The sequence below is a fragment of the Humulus lupulus genome, chromosome 5 (assembly GCF_963169125.1).
Source record: "Humulus lupulus chromosome 5, drHumLupu1.1, whole genome shotgun sequence".
Taxonomy (NCBI): domain Eukaryota; kingdom Viridiplantae; phylum Streptophyta; class Magnoliopsida; order Rosales; family Cannabaceae; genus Humulus; species Humulus lupulus.
The window spans coordinates 210124924-210146045 of NC_084797.1; positions in this window are offsets into that span (position 1 = coordinate 210124924).

Here is a 21122-nt window from a genome sequence, read left to right on the forward strand (position 1 = left end):
ATGATTGGAGAAAAGGCACCCCATTCATCAACAAAATTGTTGTGGCATAAATCCCAAGCAAATTCAAAATGTCAGTTCTACCTAACCTTACTAGAAGAGAAGATTCGGTGTCTCACGTAAATTAATTTGAGATACAATTTGATATCCACAAGGTGTCAAAAGATGTACGATGCAGGATTTTCCCTGGCACTTTGTCTCATTCTGCTCAAGAGTGGTACTGCAAATTTCCACCAGCTAGCATAGTTTCATGGGAGATGTTTGTGAAGGAGTTTTACGGACAGTTTTATTCTGGTCGGATACATCCAACAGAGGCTAATTAGTTGGTCGACATTCAACAGAAGGAGGGAGAAACTCTTAAGGAGTATATACAGCGGTTCATGCGAGCCGCTACTCGGGCCAAAACTGTTGGAGACGAGGGAAAGATGATGGCTATCATAGCTGGAGTGCAACGCCAATCTCCCATCTGGAGTAGCCTGCAAAAAATGGAGTCAAGAGCACTCAAGAATTTCTGGACCGAGCAAACAAGTATATTAAGCTGGAGGAGAATATAGCCAATGAAGGGAAGTCTCCAAGGGTCGAGCAGGGTAAGAAGGAAGACTCGACCAAAGCTGCCAGTGGGTCTTGTAAACGCAATGACAACGACAAAGGTAACAATAAGAATGGAGGAAAACGAGAAAATTATGAACCAACAACATCTGATAACAAGCGCCCTAAACATAACAGATACAAGCTAAGGTTCACCAATTACACTACACTAGTCGATAGCCACCCTGAAGTGTATCAAGCCAGTCATACCACCGTTCCCTTAAGGCGACCAGCCTCGATCAGGAAAGACATATCCAAAAGGGACACAACTAAGTTTTTTCGTTTTCATAATGACTATGTCCATGATACTAACGAGTGTAACCAGCTTAAGGATGAGATCAAGTTCCTTATTCGACAAGGACATCTAAGGAGATATGTACGAGCAGGGATAAATTCCCAGCAAGAGACACACGGAGGCAACAAGCAAGCACCCGTGCGCCAACACTCGCCTCCTCTGCAAGCAGCTCCTGTTGCTGGTAAATTGCTAATTATCTGTGGGGGACCACATATATCTGGTGACAGTGGTAAGGAAAGGGAGAGATATGTTAGAACCCTACGTCACGATCAGGACATCGAAATGCTATACGTCGAGGAGTGAACTCCTAAAAAAGCTCGAGCAAAGGAAGAATTACTGATCTTTTTTTAGATGGACGCACAACATGTCTGATTCCCCCCACTCAGATCCTCTAGTCGTGGATGTTCAGATCGCCAACATGATGGTTGTTATCCCTCAAAAATACCTTGAAGGTCAAAGAGGTTGGCTGGCCAGGAGATATAGGCCAGGGAAGGGAATGATCAGGGCCAGGCCCCACTGCCAACTCCAGAAAACTAGAAACAGGTGCTTGCTGGTATGCAATCCATATTGGAGAGGCAGGAAGAAAAGATTCACCTTTTGAGATAGCAATAGATTCCAGCAGGGAACCCACAGCCTACAACATCGGCAATGATACAGCCAGAGGTACCAGCGATAGTGCAGCCCCAGGTAGGGGGAGATAGATGGTAACCCCTATATGAGAGGTTTAGGAAACAACACCCTCCAGTTTTTTAGGGCAGCTCAGATCCACTAAAGGCTGAGCAATGGATGACTATGATAACCACTATCCTAGATTTTATGAGGTTAGGTGGTAATGAGATAGTGGTCTGCGCCACTTATATGTTTCGGGAGGATGCTCGAATATGGTGGGAGGTTGTATCCTAGATCAGAGAAATAAACACCGTGGAATGGGAAGAGTTTAGAACTTTGTTCAACGAGAAGTACTACAAAGACGCAGTTAAAGCTGTGAAGGTTGAAAAGTTCAGCAAGTTACTTCAAGGTAACATGACAGTGATAGACTATGCCCTGAAGTTTGATAGATTGGCAAAGTTTGTCAGGGATCTGGTGCCCACTGATGGGACCAGAAGAGAAATGTTTCTCTAGGGGCTACAGCCTATGATAGCCCGCGATGTTCATATTACTACTATGCCAAGATTAACTACCTATGAACATGTTGTGGAGAAAACGCTTATAGATGAGAGCACAGAGAACAAGATCTGGCATGAGAATGCAGCCAGAAGGGATTCTAGGAGGTCGGGACCTCCATTTACAAGCTTTGGTTAGGGCGGAGGCCCCAGTGACCAAAAGAGAAAGACTCTAGATACAGTTTCAGGTCCAGGGCCGTATAGGAGGCCACGAGGCATACAGATGGGCCACCAGGGTGGCGGTGAGACTTAAAGAGCATTTCCAGAGTGTACCCGGTGCAAGAGGTGCCATATTGGGGAATGTCGAGCGAATGCTTGTTTTGTCTGTGGCAGTATGGGGCATTTGAAAAAGGATTGCGCAAGAGCCAAAAAGGAAGAGCCCAAGAAGGTGAATAGCCTGGCGCCAACTCGGGCGTTCAACTTGACCCAGGAAGAGGTCGAGGCTAGTCCCTCGGTGGTTACAGGTCAACTTTCTAGCACTGGAACCTTCTATATTGTTTTGATTGATTCGGGTGCTACGCACACTTTTGTTGCTAGTAGGATTATAGATGGATTTTTTAGACAATGTGACTTTTATCCTGTGGGGTTTGGTACTATGGTACCTACTGGGGAGTTAGTGGTTTCCAAGAGATGGGTTAGATCACTACAGGTTACAGTGGATGGCAGGGAATTGCCAGTTGACTTGGTGATGATTGATTTTGATATAATTCTGCGTATGGATTGGCTAGAGAAGTATGGGGCAACGATAGATTACAAGAAAAAGATGGTAACCTTTGAGCCTAAGGGTGAGGACCTATTTGTATTCGTTGGCACTGTGCATGGACCCAGTATACCTATGATATCGATACTTAAAGCTAGAGACCTATTGCAAGGGGTGCATAGGGTTCTTAGCTAGCATGGTGGATACCACTCAAGTCATGCTAGTGGGATCAGGACAAACCTGATTGGTCTGTGAGTTTCTGGATGTGTTTCGAGAGGATCTGCCAGAGTTACCTCCACACAGAGAGATTGAGTTTTTGATTGAATTGGCGCCAAGAACAAAACCAGTGTCTAGGGCACCCTATAGGATGGCTCCAGCTGAGCTGAATGAACTAAAGGTTCAACTACATGAGTTACTAGACTTGGGGGTTTTATTAGGCCCAGTTTCTCGCCATGAGGTTCACTAGCTCTTTGTGAAGAAAAAAAATGGTTCTCTAAGGATGTGTATCGATTATAGGGAACTGAACAAGTTGACTATCAAGAACAGATATCCTCTGCCAAGGATTGATGATTTGTTTGATCAGTTGGAAGGTAGGACAATATTCTCCAAGATAGATCTTCGAACTGGTTATCACCAGCTGAGGATCAGGGAGGAGGATATACCAAAGACAACTTTTTGCACCAAGTATGGGCATTATGAGTTTGATGTCATTTGGATTGACTAATGCCTCAGCAACTTTTATGGATCTGATGAATAGGGTGTTCAAAGATTACCTGGATCGATTCGTGATCGTCGTTATCGATTATATACTAATATACTCTCAGACAGAGACAGAACACGAGCAACACCTCATATTGGTACTAGAGAGGTTGAGAGAACACAAGTTGTATGCAAAATTCAAGAAATGTGAGTTCTTGTTTCCACAGGTGACTTTCTTAGGTCACATAGTTAGTAAGGATGGAATTATGGTGGATCCAGCGAAGATTGAGGTGGTCAGAGATTGGCCAAGACCGAAGAAATCTTCAGAGATCGGAAGTTTCTTGGGATTGGCAGGTTATTACAAACGCTTTGTGGAGGGGTTTTCCAAGATTGCGTCATCACTGACAGAGTTGACACGCAAGAATCAGAAGTTCATATGGTCAGACAAGTATGAAGACAGTTTCCAGAAGCTAAAGAAGAGTTTGATCACCACTCCAGTTTTGAGTCTTCCTACAGATCAGGACAAGTTTGTGGTTTATTGTGACACCTTGTGGCGAGGCCTAGGATGTGTCCTTATGCAGACAGGGAAGGTGATTGCCTATGCATCACATCAGCTGAAGGAATATGAGCAGAGATACCCCACACATGATTTAGAACTTGCAGCAGTGGTTTTGCACTGAAGGTGTGGCGACACTACTTATATGGTGAGAAGTGTGAGATATACACTGACCACATGAGTTTAAAATAATTCTTCACACAAAAGGATCTGAACATGAGGCAAAGACGTTGGTTAGAGCTGGTAAAGGATTATGACTGCGAGATCCTCTATCACCCTGGGAAAGCCAACGTGGTAGCAGATGTCTTAAGCCGGAAGGGTCCGGGACAGTTTTATAGTGCCAGGCAGATATCCAGGGTGTTGGCTGACGATATGACTAGAGCAGGAATTGAGTTGGTGGTGGGCCAATTAGCAAACATCACCCTGTAATATACTCTTTTAGAGAGGATTAAGGAGAAGCAAATATCTGACCAACAGTTGGGGAAAATTATAGAGGACGTCCTAACTGGAGTAGCTAAGGACTATACAGTGTCAAGCATGGGCTTGTTGAGATACAAGGATCGGATCTGCATTCTGATGGACACTAGGATCAAACGGGAGATTCTTGATGAATCTCATACTATCCCTTATTATCTACATCTGGGCACCACGAAGATGTATCAGGATTTGAAAGTTTTATATTGGTGTCTTGGGATGAAGAGGGACGTGACTTAATATGTGGCAAAGTGCCTGACCTGCCAGCAGGTCAAGGCAGAGCATCAGAGGCCAGCAAGGCTGTTACAGCCTCTGGATATCCTAGAGTTGAAGTGGGAGGATATCACGATGGATTTCGTGGTAGGATTTCCCAGGATAGTGGGCCAGCATGATTCAATTTGGGTCATCGTGGATTGGTATATGAAATTAGCTCACTTTCTACTAGTGAGGATGAATTACACGGTTGACCGGTATGCAGATCTCTATGTGAAAGAGATAGTTCACCTTCATGGGACTCCGAGGTCTATCATGTTTGATAGGGACCCTATCTTTACTTCCAAGTTTTGGGAAGTTTACAGAGGGCGATAGCTACACAGCTGAAGTTCAGTGCAACTTATCATCCTCAGACCGATGATCAGTCTGAGCAGACTATCCAGATATTGGAGGTCATGCTGAGAGCATGTGTATTGGACTTTGAAGGGTCCTGGAGTAAATATTTTCCTCTGATAGAGTTTTCCTATAACAACAGCTACCAGTCTACTATTGGAGTGGTACCTTATGAGATGATGTATGGTAGGAAGTGCAGATTGCCCATTCACTGGGATGAGATGGGTGAGAAGAAATATTAGGGTCTTGAGGAAGTTCAGAGGACCACTGAAGCTATTGAGAAGATTAGAGCTCAGATGCTCGCGTCTCAGAGTAGACAGAGGAGTTATTCAGATCTCAAGTGGAGGAAAATGGAGTTCCAGATGGGAGACTATGTCTTCCTTAGGGTTTCATTACTGAAAGGGGTGAAGATATTCGGGAAGAAGAGCAAGTTGAGCCCTAGGTTTGTGGGACCATTTGAGATCCTGGAGAGGATTGGTCAGGTGGCTTATAGGTTGGCATTACCCCTACACTATCTAGTGTGCACAATGTATCTCATATTTCCATGTTTAGAAAGTATGTATCAGATGGGACTCATGTATTGAGTTATGAGGATCTAGATTTAGAGGTAGACTTGTCTTATGAGGAGCAGCCAGTTCAGATTTTAGACAAGAAGGACAAGGTCATGAGGAATAAGACTATACCTTTAGCAAAGGTATTATGGAGGAACAACAAGGTCGAGGAAGCGACCTGGGAGCTGGAGGCAGATATGCGAAATCAGTATCCAGAGTTGTTCAGGTAAAATTTCGAGGACGAAATTTCTGTAAGGAGGGGATACTTATTACCTAATATGTGTCAGATGTGACTCGTGTGTTGAGTTACGAGGATCTGGAGCTTGAGGTAAATCTCTCCTATGAGGAACAGCCAATTCAGATACTAGACATGAAGGATAAGGTCTTGAGAAACAAAACTATACCTTTGGTTAAGGTATTATGGAGGAACGGCAAGGTCGAGGAAGCGACCTGGAACTGGAGTCAGATATGCAGAGTCAGTATCCCGAGTTGTTCAGGTAAAATTTCGAGGATGAAATTTATGTAAGGAAAGGATAGTTGTAACATCCCAAATTACCTAATAAGGCTTAGGGCCTTGATTAGGGGGCCAGGATGGAAAATTATGGAAATTACATGTTTATGTGTTATATATACGTGTAATGATGTGATTATGTGAGTTATATTATAATATGACTTGATATGCATGCTTAGATGTATTAAATAAGCATGTGGGCCCGTTTCTTATTAGAAGAGCAATTTTTGTAATTTGGCTCCTTATGGGTATATTTGGCATGTATGTGATATATGTGTGGGACCACATTATTATGTGGATATATTTGGGTTACTCAGCACAAGGCGATTCTAGGGAGCAAGCTAGTGGGAAAGTCACAATGGGATTAATACTGGACTCCGGGTGAGTCAAGGGGTATTTTTGGTATTAAGTACATTACTGGGACATTGGGTAATGGGAATGAAGAGTTGATGATATATTTGGAGTTAGTGAGATCGGGAGGAAATTATGGGAATTTTGACTATTTTACCCTAGGGGGCATTTTTTGGACCCCAAGCCTTGGGTTTCACTTAAGGTTACTTGAGTTCGAAGTTACCTGACAGAAACAGAATAACACGTTCAAACACTTTTCTCTCTCTCTCTCTCTCTCTCTCTCTCTCTCTCGTTCTCCTTTTTACCGTTCGTTGCATTTTCGAAGGAAACTCGAGTTTTAGGACTTGGATTCAAGCAAGGATAGAGTCATATTAATTCTAGGAAAGATTAGAAACTTATTAGCTGGAGCATTTAGCGAGGAACGACATAATCAGAGGTAATTTGATCTTTGAATTTTTGAGTTTCTGTTTCCTTAAGTTTCTTATGTTTTGAATAGGACTCTATGTTTTGGTGAGTTTTTGAGTTGTTCGAAGCTTAGATTTTGATGGTTTTGGGCCAATGATTTGATTGGGAACCTTGTTTATGGGATTTGTCTATGTTTGGATAGGTTGATGGAGGGATTTGGCATGAGAAAAATGAAGAAAAACTGAGTTTTGCAAGTTGAGCCACAACCTTGTTCTTGGAGTGCCGCGACTCAGATTGGGCGAAGGAGAAGCAGGTGGCTGTGAGGCTTTTGAGCCACGGCGCCTGTGAGTGTGCACCATAGCGCTTGGGTAGATGGAGAAGAGTCTTGGGCCACTGAATTGAGTGGGTCGCGGCTCAAATGGTTGGGGCCTGCAGAGCTTAAGGGATTTTGAGCCTCAGGGAGGTTTTGAGTGCGAGAACTCAAATCTAAGGGCTCGGGATCGATCCTACTACCTGGTTTAGTAGGATTCGATGTCTCAGAGGCTAGGACTTGGTTAGAAAGCCTTTATCAGCTCATTTTTTATGGGATTCTATAATTGGTTGTGACTAGGTTATCGTTAGATCGTGCTCGCAGGTCGTTCTTATTTTACATTAAACTCAGACCTGAGGTAAGAAAATTGCACCCATTATGTGATGTACATGATTAGGGCTTGGCTTGAATGCAGAATATAGTCTTGATTGGGCATTGGCCCCTGTAAATGCGCATGATTATGATTATGCATGTGATTATTGATGAAGCATGTTGAGCATTCTATATATGGATATTTTTTTTATGATGAATGCTTGTTTTCATTATATACTTGAGAAAAGCATTGACTTATCAGTCAAGGACAACAATAGTGCTGAGCACTGGTTGTAACCCATTGACTTATGAGTCAAGGGTGGCAATAGCATGTTGAGCACTGGTCGATATGATTAGATCTAATCAGGAGAGCATTACACGCTCGTTCGACCCAATGGTCATAGAAAATCAAAGCGCTTGACTAGCTCTATAGCTAGTTACTCAGGGCTAGGGTGACTTTATGGTCACATAGCTAGGGCATAGGGCCCCAGGTTGAATCTATGGTCATCTATTCAAAGCAAAGGACCCCAGGTTGACTCTATGGTCATCTATTCAGGGCAAAGGGCCCCAAGTTGACTCTATGGTCATCTGATTAGGGATGCGAGCCCCAGAATGATTTCATAATCATTTATTTGTACCTGTATGCATGTATGAGTAGGCTATTACTGCTGGGCATGCTAGATATACATCTGAATCTGTATATATTGTTCATGCACTTATATTAAGTTTTCTTGCTGAGCCTTTGCTGATGGGTGCTATGTGGTGTAGGTAAAGGAAAAGAAAAGCTTACCCAGACATGAATTGGAGAGCTTAGGTGGCGATGTGTACATATGCGACCACTTGACCACCATGGCCAAGGTTTCTCAGAGGAACTAGGGTGTAACCCTATTTTTTCTGCTTAGGTCGGCGGGTTGTAACTTTTGAATTGTAATGACCTTTTTGGAACTATAAACAACTTTGTAAACGTTTATTATGGGATCTCATGTACAGTTTAATGTCTTTAATGAAACATCCATTCCTTTTAACTGAAATTTTTAACCCTGGCCCATTAATCACATGTAGATGCACATTTATGGCCTAATGACTCGTTTAGCGAGTTAAGCACTATTTAAAATACACAGTGTAATTGCTTTGGCTAACCAAGGCGTTACACTGATAACTTATTCGGTCAAGTATCAAGGTAAGACGGAATTCTCAAAGATTGATATTTGATTTGGTTATCGCCAACTAAATATCAAGGAGAAAGATATGTCGTAGACAACCTTTTATACAAGCCTTTATGGATTAGATGAACAAAGTGTTCAAGGGTTATCCAGACTAATCTGGGATGATCTCCATCGATGGTATCCTGATTAACTCTCAATCAGAGACCGAGCCAGAGCAGTTGGTATATAGTGATGTACTGAGACAGGAGTAAGACTGTGCCTTATACATGTTGGGAAAATGACTGTCGATGTGTCACGACAATTGAAAAAATATGAACAGTGGTACCCCACATATGATTTGAGACTAGCAGTACTGGTAATTATGTTGAAGGAGGAGTGTGAGACTTACACTGGTCACGAGAGTTTGAAATATATCTTTACTCGGAAGGATCTGAATATGAGACATAGATTTTAGTTAGAATTGTGAATGATTATGATCGTGAATTCTCTATCATCTGAAGAAAGCCATAATAGTGGCATATGACTTAAGGCAGAGATGTCCGGGATAGTTAATCAGTTCAAAACAGATATCCAGAGAATTAGTAGAGAATATGATTTTAGTGGGATTTGAGTTGGTGGCGATCTAGTTAGCCAACCTTATTTTGTAGCCTACTCATTTGGAGGGAATAAAAGAAGGTTAGCTGAATAATCCTTAGTTGATGAGGCACATAGAGGATGTCCTGGCTAGAGTGGCTAAGGACTATACAGTTTTAGAAATGGCTTTATTGAGGTACACGTGTCGGATCTGTGTTCCGAGAGACGTGAGTATTGGATGGGAAATACTTGGTGAATCTCATGTTACACTATTTCATTACATCCAGGCACCACGAGAGAGCAACATGATTTAAAGACCTTATATCGGTGGCCTGGGAGGAAGAAGGATGTGATTGGCTATGTAGCTAAGTGTCTAGCATGTCAGCAGGTGAAAGTGGAACACCATAGACTAGTGAGGCTATTGCGGCCTTTGGGTATTCCTGAGTGGAAAAAGGAGGAGATTATTATGTTCTTCATAGTTGGACTACCCAGGACAGTGGGTTAATATGATTTAGTCTTAATGATTTTGGATCAGCATGCAGAGTTGTATGTGAAAGAAATTATGTGATTTTGTGGGGCTCCGAAGTCTATTGTGTTAAACCAGGACACCACATGTGCTTCCAAGCTTTGGGAAAAAGTTTATAGCAGGTTATAGGTGAGCAGTTGAAGTTTAGTAGCGGTTATCATCCTTAAACATATGGAAAAAATATGAGAGGACGATTCATATACAGATAAATATGCTTTAGGCGTGTGTAGTGGACATTGGAGGGTCCTAGAATAAGTATTTATTTTTGATTAAGTTTTTTCTATAACAACAGTTAACAGTTGATGATTGGAGTGGCTCCATGTGGAATGTTTTTTGGAAGGAAGTGTAAATCACCCTCTATTGGGATGAAATGGATGAGAGGAAATATTTGGGTCCTAAAATGATTTAAAGGACCAATGGGGTTATTAAGAATGGGTCTTCTATATTTCTTTTATTTATTTAATTATTTAATAATTGATTTATAATTTGAATTTTGAATTTTAAAATTTAATTAATTCTTTTATAAATCTATCTGATGAAAATAGTTTCATAAGACTTTTGACAGAGAGAAAAATAGATCGTGGTATTTTTCTATCCCTAAAAACGGTCTCAGACCTAATATTCCAAGATCTCATGTGTTGAGAATATCTTGTGAATCAGAAATTTTCTCTACTATTACTCTACGTGCCCACACACATTTTGAGGTGTAGAGTTACATCTTGGAAGATCTTGGTCTGAGTATTTTGAAGAATTGCTTTGGATTGGATGTTTGTTGGAGATACAAAAAGATAGCAATGATTCTTGATAGTTCTTCAACTGGTAAATCCTCATCTTTTTATTTCTCTATGATTAATGTATTGCATGATAATGGATCTGATTATTTAAAGTGTCTTAAAATAGTTTTTCATAAAATCTCTGGGCCCAAAACCTTGTGCTTTCTACCGCGCACATGGTAAACCTGTTACCAACAGTGCACTCCCATGCACTCTAATAAAATATGCCAATGCTTGCCCCTTTATGGTAGTCCTCGGGTGGTAAGTGATGTCAAACTGGCTAAGTTTAACTGCCCATTTGAGGTATCTACTGGAGGACTCCGACATCTGGAGGACTTTCCAGAAAGGCTGGTCGATAAGAACTTTGATGGGATGCGCCTGGAAGTAAGGCTTGAGCTTCCGAGAAGCCATCATCAGGCAAAAGGTCAACTTCTCCATGAGTGGATATCTGGACTCCACCCTGAGGAGTCTTTTACTCACATAGTAGACAGGGTGTTGGACATGCCCTTCCTCGCGAAACAAGGCAGCACTAATGGCGTTCTCGGAGACAACCATGTAGAGGAGAATGGATTCTCCTTCTACAGGCTTCATCAGAAACGGGGGATTCGCCATGTGCGCCTTCAGCTGTTGGAATGCCTACTCACATTTATTTGTCCATTCAAACCGCTAATCTCCTCATAAGGTGTTGAAGAATGGAATACACTTGTCGGTAGCCTAAGAGGCGAAGTGGTTGAGGGCCGCTATCCGACCAGTCAAGATTTGAACATCCTTGTGTTTCTTTAGAGACGGCATCTCAATCAAAGCCCTGATCTCCTCAGGCGTTAACAATAAATTTGAAGAACTTCCTAGAGGCTAACCTAAACGTGCTTTTTTGGGAATTCAACTGTTAGGATTAATGGCCTAAAAGGATGTAAAGACCTTTTATTGGTTTTAAATAAAAGTACAATTTTATTATATTTGAATGCTATAATTACTGTTTGAATTAATTATATAATAATATCAAGAAATTTCTCATTTGCATTCATGAGAATATGATCTTGTATTAGTACGAGAGAATTAAGATCATATATAATGAATGCAATAGTCAGTAACATATTAAAGTAAGGAATCTTTAATGAATGGTAACTAGTACGATTTGCTAAGCATACGAGATGTAAGTAATCTAGATTCGGATTACTGATGTGGATTGACATCTTAGTAAAGGTGTTGTATATAATAGAGATTATATATGACAAAACCGATGAGAATTAATTATCTTTTATAAACTTGTCGTTTGACGTAAAGATTTAATTATTGTCATAATAGATGATCATTTGTAGATCAGTCTAAATCGTGAGTATTCATGAACTCCTATTTATGTTTATTGGATCTTTTGATTCACTTGTTAAGGTATCTTAGAATAATGAGGCTAATGACTTTTGTTTTGGAGATTCAATATCATGGATGGCTGGGAACATGAATTACAATATTGGAATCCATGTTTTCCTAAGGGATCGAATATTGATTCCCTTAAGGGTTGATTATGGAACTTAATAGTTATTGAGCTCAAATCTATAATTAGATTATAGATTAATTATTCTCTAGTGAATTAACGGTACTTAAGGATCAAGAGGTAATTAGAAGGGTAAAACAGTAATTTTGACCAGCTCTAATTAACGAACCAATAATGGAGGACAGAACTACATATATTGATTATATCAATGGACTACTAGAGAAAGCTCTATAAATACTTAGAGTGCAATTCCATATTTATAGTGGAGTAATCATGGAATTAATAAATAAGATTACTAGATTAAAGAGTTTAATTAATAATCTGGTTTATTGGAGCTTCGTATTATAGGTCCATGGTCCTCAAATCACATTTGTCTTACACTGTCAAGGGTAAGGATGCCAAAAGAAAGATTTGTCGAGAGAATGACTTAATTACAAATGAATCAATTTTCCAGGGCAATGAAATAATTATGTGATAGTTATGTGCAATTGATTAATTATGAATTAATTAATTATTTAACTATATAGTTTTTATTTTGAAAAACTTTAGGTTAAAATTAATATTAATCTTGCTTGGATTAATATAAAAAGAGAGATTAATAATTATCTTATTTAGAATAAGATATTTATTTATTTATTTAAAACTGATACTTTCAGATAAAGTTAATTTTGAATTAACTGATATTTATTTTGGGATAAATATATTTTCTTAAATATTAATTACATAAACAAATGAGAAAATTAGGAAAAACCCTAATGTGGCACCACACAGAGATATTTTCTATCCCTGGGATTTGAATTTTGAATTTCAAATCATTTGTTTATTTAATTATATATTTAATTATTCTTTTTAAATGTGATTTAAATTAAATAATTAAATAATGTTATAACTGATCAGTTTTATTTTAATAAAATAAAGATTAATTAAATAAGTTAATTATCTTTATAAACCTAATAATTAATAATTGTAAAACATAGACTCTCTCTCAGAAACAGAAGCGATAGTTTTTCCTAAACCTGAAAAACTATTCAATTTCTCTTCTCTCTATCAAACCTCTCTAGATCTCATGTGTTGAGTACATCTAGAGAGTCATAAATTAATCTTTTGAATCATGCATGCCCACACGTCCTTGTGTGTTTGAGGATTGGTCTGGAAGATCAAGGTGTGAGTCTGTAGAACTTGGATAGGAAGATTGTTGATTTTATACAAAAGATTCGAAGACACTTAATAGGCTACAAGAGGTAATCTCTAATCTGATTGTATGTGATTTAATATATATATGTGTGTGTGTATGATCTTGGCTAGTATTAATAATTATTAAAATGGATCCATTCCCCACTGTGTATCTTTGGTTTTCTCTTTTAATACCAACATGTCTTCCTATACTAACATATATAACACATCTATTTCATGTCTTGGCCACATAAGTCAAAAGGTTGACTTCCAGCAAAGCAATTCACAAAGTTCGCTCTAGTCATACCAACTACACAACATCGCAGAGACGCAAAACTCATTCAACAACAAAGTACCCATAGATATAAAAATCAAACTGTGCCAGCATAATCATAAAGTTTGTCATTCTTAGTTACACAGACAAAGCAAGTACAAGAACAAAATCAATTATATTCTAAATTGCCTAAAAATATACTTATAATCACCATATCGATCTTTCTCAATTATTTAGACACCACATATCACAATACCAAGCAACACGTACACATTCATAGAGTCTACATCTTAATAATATCTAATAGTACATAAGTCATGCAGTTTATGTGCAGCCATATAATCAAACATATGAGCAAGTAAATCATGAATGGTGATATTTACTTACCTCAGGTCCTTAGATATATAAGATTGCATAGCAAGAGCTATCAATCAAGCTTTTCACTTGGTCTTTAATCCTATCCAAGGATCGTAATTGAGTTAATTACTAACTCGCTAAATAAAACACTATTAAACTTAGTGCATACCCAAGAGCGATTAAGAGAGCAAAATGATAATATTAGTTATCATATAATAATGGCCCTGACCTCGAAGTCGTAACCATTTAATAAACACAACCACATAACCCTTGATATGATCAGTACTGACCCAAGTCATACAAATATTCATATTGATAAAACAATAATAAAACTACCCATGTAAAATAACAAAGTGGTATAAGTATAGTTAACTTAAAAGGGGGTCATTAGTTATGGATAAATTCTCTTTATCTATAACCCATTAACTTAGTTCAAGTGGTTAGAACAAATAGCTTCAATTTCAATCTTCTACGTCTTGAATTGATTTGTTTTAAAACCATTAACTTATTCTTTCAAAAAAATCCATAATGAACCACAATAGATTATTCTTTCAACTAGAAACTCTTACTTTTATTAAATAAGTCAGGATAATCAAATAGTAATAGTAATATTGTTCATTGGTTTCATCTATAGTAATTATTGTCACTAAAATGATCCAAGACCTTAAGTTTGAAAATACTAGAATTTAAACAATTTTAAAACCACATGCTTCTTTCTTTTTAATCCTCCCAAAATCGTGAGTTAACTATTTTCATTTTTATCATAATTCCAATGTTATTATAACAATCACATTGACATATTCATAATAAAACATTATTTAAGCATAATAAATCTTTACTAATATAATTATTAATAACAATAACTACACTCAAAATAGCAAATTTCCTTTTCAAAATCCCTTTATACAAAAATCCATCTAGATGTTATTTATGTTCAATTATGTAATATCCTTTATAATTTGCCTCTCAAGTTCTAAAATATTTCTATTAAAGTGCTCGAGTCTTTAAACCATTAACTTTTTCTTTGAGAATTAACTGTCTAGCAATTTATAACTCTTAATTAACCAAATTGCTTTGTAAAGATTACGACTTAAATTTAAAATTCCATCAGGGAATTCAAAAATCACAATTTACCATTTGATAACGAATTTTTAAACATTATCACAAAAACTACACTAATGGCTCATTGTTACACTCAGATTTCGAGATAAGAAGTTATGACCCCGAAAACTGGGCTCGTCAGGTGTGAGCTCGAAATATATGCAGACATCATACGGTTCAACCGTTAAACCCCTCTGAAGTAAAATAACGACCTCGAGGATGTGTAACCTTGAATATTCTCCGAGCTTGCGATTGGTAAAGGTACGACACTTGAATATATTTTTACCGATTGTCTTCATAGTCGGTATGCTCGTCAGCTCGTCAGCACCTTCCTATCCCGAGCATAGCGTGAAGTTGAGTGGTAAGCTCGTGACTGACTCATAGTCTTGACAGACTCAATGCCAATCGTTGATCTCAAAGACCTGATAAATCACCTGGGATAGCCCATTACGTGTGAACATGCTCCTGTTTTGTAATCCCAATATTTAAGGGATACCATTTAATCTGTTATTCGTTCCCGATCTTCGTGGGACGTTTCCGTGTATATAGGAGATAATGCATTTAATATCATTATTTCAATTGATTTACAGAATATCTTCCCGACATTTGTGGGAATGAATTCTCCAATCTTCTCTATAAATAGAGAAGGAATCACCACTTGTAAACGACTGATTTCTGATTTCTGGAGAGAAAACTCTGGGTAATTCATCTCTGAAGAATTTCCAGAAAACTCCTAGGTTCTTAATAATATAGACTCGTGGACTAGGCAGAGTTAACTACTGAACCATGTAAAAACTCTGTTGGTTTCTTCTTTATTCATTTGCTCCAATATTCTATTGTTTAATTGCTCTACTATTTAAGTTGACAAAAAATGGCGTCAACACTCATAATATGCTATCGCTTATAATACTTCTTAATAGATTACTACTCTAGCCTCGAGCAATAATAGAATACAACTTAAAATTCATACTCATATTTTGCTAATATATAGAAATTGCTATTCTAATCGATTCTAAAACAACGAGTGATTTTTATAAAAATTAACTTGATACGAGTCCGTAAATTTCTAGAAAAACGGGCAACATAACGGCTGCAAATCGAAATCCCAAATTTTAAAAACATGCACACATAACATGAAATCATTCCCAGAGCTGACATACATATTAGAGTTCAATCCAATATACTAATTAGCTCTTAATATACTATGAACATACATAATTGCATCTTAGTTTCCAAACTCGCAATTAATTTAAAAAACTCAAGAATCACTAAAATTGAGGTTAAAAATTTATACCCACTACTCGGGGATATTTAAACAAGGCTTAATGGTGCCATATTAAGCTCGAGACGAGCCTCTGAACACCCAAATGTGGCAGCTGCATGAGACCCTCAACGGTGCTCCGTCGACAGCGGCGGCACCACCACCCCACGGTGGTTGTTTGAGAAAATAGTGACTAGGCTTCAAATCCCAAAGATCGGGGAACATCATGGTGGTGGTGGTTTCTCTTGGAACATCCTAGAATGTCCGGATTTGCTCTTGGAAACTTCGGACCTCCATGGATTCCGACGAATACCCTTTCTTTTTCCGACCACTAGTGAGGTCGATCCTTGGGTAAGTTTTGAAGCTTAAACCACGAGGAGTATGGTGGTGATGGTGGTTTGGCTCGAGGTGGCTGGATTTTCTCAAAAATACCATGGTGGTGGTGACTTCAGGCAAACTGTTGACTGGGCTAGGCAGCGCATACGGCAGCGAGGCTCTATGGTTGGGGGTTTCAAGGGCTTGCGGTGCTGCTAGTGCCACGCGTGTTGACGGATGATGGTCGGAGCTGGCTCAACTAGCCTGGGCCGACTAGGATGCGAGAAGAGAGAGAGAGAGAGAGAGAGAGGGAAGGGAGAGAATCCGAGAGGGGAGAGAGAAGATTGTTTGAAACTAGGGTTTCTAATTTCCCCTTTTTTTTTATTATTTTATTTTCTTATTTCTCTCCCAATTAAATTATTAGTCAAATTTATTTAATTAATCAATTTCTTATTTGATTTATTATTTAAAATTTGATTTCTTTTCATCAAAATTTAAATCAAATTTTATTTTACATGTCTACTTAAATTAACAATCTCACTAATTTATATTTGGATCCAATATTATAAATTAACTTCTAAGTCATAATTATTTTAAATTCCTAGAATTTCTTTTTATTCAAATTAAAAACATTTTAGTATTTGTTTTTGTAAGGACCGTCGGACACCATCTATTTCCCCATTGGTATGATATTGTCCGCTTTGGGCCTAAGCCCTCACGGATTTGTTTTTGGGCACCTTCCCAAAAGGCCTCATTCCAATGGAGATGGTGTCCAACTTTATATACCCAAGATTCTTCCCATTTCTAGCCAATGTGGGACTTTGGTTGTACACCCAACAATCCTCCCCTCAAACAAAGGACCACCTTGCCTCCCCTCAGACGATTACAGATCTAAACTTGAATCCTCGATTCCAACACTCAAGATCCCCTTGAGTAAGCTAGATGAATCCCTTCACCAGCTAGATTCGAAATCCCTTCGAATACCTGAATCGCTCGATTCCAACACTCAAGATCCCCTTGAGTAAGCTAGATGAATCCCTTCACCAGCTAGATTCGAAATCCCTTCGAACCAGATCTGAACCTCTGATGGCTCTAGCAGCAAGCTTCACCTCCTTTGTTTGGCGGCTAATTTTGGGAACCGGCTCTGATACCACTTGTAAGGACCGTCGGACACCATCTATTTCCCCATTGGTATGATATTGTCCGCTTTGGGCCTAAGCCCTCACGGATTTGTTTTTGGGCACCTTCCCAAAAGGCCTCATTCCAATGGAGATGGTGTCCAACTTTATATACCCAAGATTCTTCCCATTTCTAGCCAATGTGGGACTTTGGTTGTACACCCAACAGTTTTCATGAATAATACAATAATTAAGTAGTAAAAAAATTATTTTATTTTAAATCTCATAATTTAAAACATAAATCTTCAAAACTTGATAAATCTCATTTATCAATTTAAATATTTCTTATTATTTGTTTCTCAATAAATAATAATACAATTTAACAAAAGTAAAACTCTTTAAATTCAATGTATTCTCCATTTCTATATTTTAATGACACTTATTAATTATTCCAAAGAATAATACATAATTTGGGACATAAATCCATATAATATCCCATTATATAATTAAATCAACATCGGTTTAATTTTCATAATTTTCCAATTAAATAGCCTTTTTAAATAAATATTATTTTTCTCTTAAAATTCTCATGGTAGAATTTGCAGGATGTTACACTTACAAATGTCTCCCTTGTGATTTCCCTCTACTAGGTAAAGAGTCTTTACTTGAGATGTTTTATTTTGTGACCCACTCTCTTTAAGCATTTGGCTTCTTCTAGGCAATATCAGTTGCTCTACAACCCTTGAAGGTAACTCCTCTTGAGTTCCTTCTAATGAGATTGGCTCATTCTAATGCCAATTGTTGACGTGTGAAGTTGTCAATCAGAGGCACACAAACTTCTAGGAGAAGACTTATGCCAGAAACAATAATCAAAGTAATATTTGTGAAAAATAAATCAAGAACACAAGAAATTGATAATCTCGAGCCTACATCCATTGTTTTTACTATAGAGAATAGTGTTTACAAATTGAGAGATAATGTTCTCTGAGAATTAAATTTCAAGTCTCATTTACAAATGAACTTTAACTCTATTTATAGTGAAGCATAGGGGTAGACTTGGTAATTTGGGTGATGTAGATATCTTCTCATTTGTTATAATATAACATTCATTTAAATTCAAATAAATTTAATTTAATTTACAAAAATATTAATAAAATAATACATGGAATGTTGGGGTTTTATGCCCTAATTAAAACCCAAATTCTTTGTAATCTCATTTTATTATCAATAAAAGAATAGAAATCATTTTTTGACTTGGTCAATCACTTTGCTCACGTGTTTTATTTTCATGATTATTTGTTTAATATAAACTTCTATTAAATCCCGAGCATATAGCTAATCTTATTTACAGTGACGTAATCACAGTGGAATATAAATATGATTATATGTTCAATATAAGTTAGTCCTAAGATTAGTCAGTGCACAGGATTTACACTAACTTGCCAATCTACGATATGATATACTTACACATTACAGTGTTATGTTCTTTCCAGAACATTAGCAAAGTAGATAAGATCGGATGTATTTGTTACATCGGACTGGAGCGATATTGACAGTTGATAAGATAAGTAAACATACCATTATTATCTATTCTAGTCATATCATATAGTTGACCATAGGTCAATTCAATCTCAATTCTGAGTGGTTAGTATTCTAACTGAGTATCTTATTTGAGTTCTTTGACTTGTTCGTTACCAGCTTACCCTACGGACTAGCCCATACTTACACCTTGGGAACTCGGTAGTATAATTAAGTGGGAGTGTTAATCATAGATATGAACATCTATAGCTTCTGATGAAGAAGTGAAATGATGGTTTCCTTTTAGTTTGGTTCAAGGTGTTAAATGATAGAGATCTCATTTCAGTAATTAAATTAGTTTACTGAAATAGCATTTACAAGGAACTAATTGTTTGAAGGATAAAATACAATGCGGGGTAAAACGGTATTTTAGTCCTATCTCATTGTAGACCGCCTATAGAGGATTGCGTGACAATCATGGTTGTAACAATGGATAATTAATAGCATATCTATATTTGTTATAGAGCATTCTATGAATTCAATAGTGCAATTCCGAGTCTATAGTGAAGTCACGAGGAATTAATAAGTTCGTAAATTTATTTGTTAGATTTATGATAACTTATTGGAGCTTGATTTCATAGGCCCATGGTCCCCATTGTACCTTGGATAAAATCATCTAGATAGTCTCAATTAATTGATTTAATCATCAATTAGAATTATCAAAGTTGACCAGGTCAATTTTGGATAGTTTCACAGAGTTGTGTAATTTTGAGAAGAAAAAAGAAATTATGGCAGATTTATTAATTAAGATAAATTGGTATCTAAATTAATAAATAAGTTTAAATCAGGGTTCAAATTATAAATAATTAATTTGATAAAGGATTCAAATAATTATTTAATTAATTAAATCAATAGAAAATAATACAGGCCTTGATTTTAAGTCCAATGAGCTTATAATCAAATGGGAAATTTCACAGGCCTATAGCCCATGATAATTTCGACCTAGGGCTTCAAAATGGCTATTGTTTTATTGATTTTTAATTAAATTAAATGGCCTAATTGAGTCTATAAAAGGAGTGCTTAGAGAGAAGTCAAAAAAATAAGTCACAAGTCAGATATTCTGATAGTTTTAGATTCTCTCTAAACACAATTCATTTTCTAAGCCTCTTTGTTATTTTCTCTTCTTCTCTCTATATCTATCTCATGTGTTGAGAATTTCCCACACTAGTCTAGGTGGTTCTAAGGATACATTGGAAGATTGTGAAGAAAATAGAATATCGGTTCAATTTCTTGATAATACTCTGCGACAGAGAGGATACAAGAGTTAGAGAAACTGAAGGAAGGACTCTTTAATTCCGCTGCGTATACTGTAAGTATTCTATTATTTGTTTCTCTTTGAATTCAATTTTAGAAACATGTTTTAGGCTATCTCGTATTAATTTTTTTAATATTAGATATACATGAAAATAAATAAAGATCCGGTATAAGCTAATCCAACATAGAATACTTTGGAATAATTTTACTGACACATCCATGCCTTTATCACATGACACTATAATTTTTCTACTCTAAAATCTTATATCTTTAACACTCCTAGGAGTCCCTATTTATAAAGTATATTTGTGCCAATTTAGACAGTTGAGAAAGAGATCTATAACTCTTAGTTCACGAGTTTTTCCAAAAAAAAAAATGACTAGATCCTGGTCAAAATCACAGTTAAAGTTCAAGACTTGCGTAAAGACAACCCAAGTCAAAATAAGACTTGAATGAAAAATATTGGCTCAACTCTAAACTTCATATTTTTCTTGAAATTTCTATTATGAACACCAAACTAATTATTTAGAGTAAAACTTAAATAAAATAAATGTAAAATACCTCAAACTCATGCAAATCTTAAGAAAAAGTAATGAAAAATAACTATGTTTCATAGAGTTAACAAAACAACTAAGAAATTTTG